This window comes from Papilio xuthus, unplaced genomic scaffold, assembly GCF_000836235.2.
Source record: "Papilio xuthus unplaced genomic scaffold, Pxut_1.1 DF826923.1, whole genome shotgun sequence".
Lineage (NCBI taxonomy): Eukaryota > Metazoa > Arthropoda > Insecta > Lepidoptera > Papilionidae > Papilio > Papilio xuthus.
In genome coordinates, this window is record NW_013531726.1 from 4,511,417 (window position 1) to 4,515,773 (window position 4,357).

The window sequence follows — 4,357 nt, forward strand, 5'->3', positions numbered from 1 at the left end:
GTCAAATATCGAATATTTTTCAAGAAAGGGCAACATTAGCATAGTAAAACATAGAAAAATAATATTCCAAATTAGTTTGTACTAAAACACCAATTATAAAAATGATTGAAACCTCGTAATAAGAACTGTAATTACAACTTCTCGTTAATAAATAAAATATTTAAAAACATTTTGGCTAGTTAGACGAATATTCTGTAAAGTTTTTTTTTACTTTCTGTAATAAATATCTAGAAATCTCCAGTTGCTGAGAAAAAAATAAAATCGAATAATTTGGTTATGAATTTTAATTAAAATAATTTGTAAAACTCTTGACAAAGAAATAATTTTTATCTATAACTAATGAGGTTATTATTTCGAAACAAAAGACTCCCGGAAACATGTTTAGAAATTTGCAAAACATAAAATCATTGTATTGTTTCGTCGTCTGAATAATAAGAGCAATTAAGCAAAGACAAAAGCTCCTGAGGGAGATATTGAATAGAATGGTTGCACAAGTGAACAGGAGTTCGCAAACAAACATAACGAATGATGTAAAAAAAATTACGTATTGTTATTTATCTATACTACTGGTTAGTACAAAATAAAACATTACTACTGTTTTTTGTTATCAAAGGATATGCTATTTTGTTGCAATAATAAACTGGACCAACGCAGAGACAGTGGCAGTACACCAAGAATTTTTTTTTTTCATCATCAGCTCACTATACGTCCCCACTGAGACACTCGGAACCTACCATAAGACACGGGTGACTAGGCCATAGTCAACCACACGTTGGCCCATTGGGGGTTGGTTGACTTCACGGATATCTTTGAATTTCTTCTCAGATATGTGCAGGTTGCATTATTTTTTTCCTTCACCGTGAAAACGTCGGGTAAATGTACGAGTACATATCGGAAATCGAAAAACATATTGGTACATGGCGGGATTCGAACCCAGGACCTGCAATTTGCAAGTCAAGTTCCCCGTGACCGTGAGCCACCGATGATCTCCAACGCGCGATTTATTATTTAACTATAGAATATTAGGTTTCCACACAAATATTACAATAAACTCCATAATTATGTATTTATATTGCCTTTGCGTCAAACACAAAATTCTTAGAATTGTATCAAAACTAGCTTCATAATTTCTATGTGGCATGTCACCTTTATAATAATTAAGCTTGTATTAAATTAATTAGAAGGTTTGTTGTGTTCGTGACGGGGTGGTGGCGGGAGTCATGCTTCTTTCACACGAAGACAGAATAGTGCACGGTATCGGAACGTGTAAGTACGTGTACTGTTTCATGGTGTGCAATCTATCTACTCAGCGATGAGACGCCCACTGCTGGGCATAGGCCTCCCCCAAAGATCGCCACGATGACCGATCTTGTGCCACCCGCATCCAGGACGCTCCCGCAACCTTGACCAGGTCATCGGTCCATCTTGCGGGAGGCCTGCCCACGCTGCGTCGACCTGTGTGCAATATAGCACTGCAATCTCATGTTCTGCCTTATTAAACTTCCCTCGTGTGAAATTCAGGTAAGTATAAACTTAGGTTAATGTTGTTGTAACCTGTATTAACATGATTTGATTGGATATAAAATTATTAAGTAATAGCGAGCTGAGATATCAATGATTTTTATTTAATAACTTTTACATAATATAAAGTAATTTCATTTTCACAAACTCTACAATATTAGTAATATTTTTCTATGACATACGAATTTCTTAAGCTCTTACAAATAAATAAAAAGTTATTAGTTATGTAATTATTTGAGATTTCACACGATATCGTCACATTATTGACATCATGTAACCAATTATACACATTCAATCTATTTTTCTTGGTGATTTGACAGGACAGCAATATTATGAGTTATCTTATATCTTTAAATGAGCAATTCTTGTATATATATGTATATAATTTAGTAGTCTTGTATATAATTTAGTACATAGGGGGTTTCGGGTGTGATAAATCGAAGAGGAAGAAGAAGAAGGAATCATTTTTAGAAAATGTCATTTTATTCGTGTTTTATCGATAATCTAAAAGCTCGGTCATCCAGGTACTTAACATATTATGAAAGAACACTACATGTATTGATTTTGGTAGGAATAAAAACTACTTTGTATTTCATATGTATACAAGGCCTACGCAGATGTTCGATACTTGTTAAATATTTATGAATCAGTGCTACGTACATTATTTTATATGTTTGATGTCATATAACGTTTGTAGTTTAATATCAAACAAAATAAAGAGTGACTTTACTTATTGTAAAGTCTGAATAAAAATTTCAATGGTTTTGTTATTACAAATCTTAAGTAAATTAAGTGTAGTACATTTCCACAAAAGGACTAATAAAAAGATAATGACATTTTTAATCATTTTTTAAAATGAAAATGTATCATCATATTTTATATTTCAACGATGACAAGTGTTAACGCTTAATATACCCCCAAGTAGTGGACGACCTTCATTACGTAGCTCAAAGGAAAAACCTTAAGTGCTGAAAAAGCCTACTAATGGCTAGAGCTGTGAATCCATTTCATTCAGTGCTACGCGGCCGCTACGCGCGAACGGTCCTCTACGCCGTAGAACTTCTACGCGAACATACGATGTCAGTAAAGTAACTTTTCGTGTATATAATTATTCAATTTCTTTTGTTATCAAAGCAGCTGTGTTTGTATAATATTATTAAAATTACATTTAGTGTTTTCAATATGTATTTAGTGAGAAAAATATACATTGTGACTAAATAGTACAGATGTTAACCTACTTAAATGCTTCGTTATAAAGCAGAGGTAAGAACTTAACGTATCATGTTTAAATAAATATAAATATTACATAACATTTTTAAAGTAGTTTATATCCGCCATTAATGTTAATAAATGGTGCAAAAAGCTGAATGAGGTAAAAATAAATAGACTTTATTTTGTTATTTAATAATCAGAAATTTAATTTAGTTTATTTTTTCAGTGAAATAATTAATTAAGCCTTAAACTTAACCCTTATTGTGCCAAGATTTCTTTTTTGAAGAAAAGTAAAAAACAAAGTTAAAAAAATTCTAAGTTAAAAATTATTTTATAGTCATCGTATATTTTTATAAAGTTGTATGTATGGTATACTATACAAAATGAACATAAGGGTTAACATTAACTGTTTTACTAAGAATTTTTGAAGAAGACATGAATGTGTTATTTTAATTTCATCAATTATATTAATAATAATTTTCTTTCAGTATAATAAAAAAAAACAAGCCTTATACAAGTAACATTCTAAGAACCTAAACCCTTAGATACTTTTACACATTTCAAATAAATGTGTCATCAATTTAAGAAAGCATGTAGTGTGAATGTTTTAGAAAGACTTAAGGCAAAATTAGATAACAAAGATTACAGTTGAATTATTTTCAAAGGGATAAGTGGAATCTAAGCAATGTACTTTGCCTTTGTTCATGTTATCAGTGATTGTGTGAATTTGACATGCTAAGTAAAACTTTACACAGAACTTGAGATTAAGATAAATCTTTCATTTGTTAACTACGATATATTTTACTAATATTATAAATGCGAAGATTTTGATGATAGATGTTTGTGTGAAGGTATATTTAGAACAGCTGAACGGATCCCGCTGAAATTATTCATAGAAGATAGTATGTAAGAACACATAGAACAGTTTTTTTTTATACCGCGTGGACGGCGTCGCGGGCGACAGCTAGTGAATTCATTGTACAGTCAGCGTCATATAGATCGTCACAGACAAGATATGCAAATATATAGGTACACCAAAAGTATTCAATTATATCGGTACAACAAAAGTCCTCAAAATAATAGATACATTCACCCTGCTCAAATACATCGGTACATACACAGCGTCAAATATATGAGTACATGCAAGATGCTCATAAATATCGTAGCAGCCACAGCGTCATAAGTAACGAAGCAGTCAAGGTGCGCAAAAATATCGGTACATTTGACAAAATTGAACTCTATCTCTATATACTTGTGATACAATTTGGAATAAACTACTTCTGTTACATTCATTTGACACTTTGTATTAACATTATAGGTTGTCCGGAAAGTTCGTTCTGATTTTCGATATAAAGCTTACAATAGACTGTAGCTGAAGTGGATTCATTTTCGGATTTTCACCATTATCAAACGTCACAAATATTTCTATATTGTGAATAATTTCATTTCATTGGTTGAGATAAAAACTAATTTTTAAAATTTTATCCAATAATAAATGACGTTTTAGGTATAGAGTCGTACCAATATAATTTAAAAACATTTCCAAAAATTTAAGAGAACAGGGTTTCAATTTTCCTTATAAAGCGGCACGAACTTACTGGGCAACCCAATATTTTTCTTCTCC

General features: G+C 31.4%; 1 protein-coding gene across 1 annotated transcript in view; it reads left to right on the forward strand.

Annotated features, from left to right (window-relative positions):
* The first annotated feature begins 2,716 nt into the window (after window positions 1-2,716).
* Sol1 (CUB domain-containing protein Sol1) overlaps window positions 2,717-4,357 on the forward strand; it is a 236,536-nt gene continuing 234,895 nt past the window's right edge. Inside the window, exon 1 of the mRNA XM_013318496.1 lies at window positions 2,717-2,784. The gene's annotated coding sequence lies outside the window, so the exon portion shown is untranslated. The remainder of the gene's footprint in view (window positions 2,785-4,357) is intronic.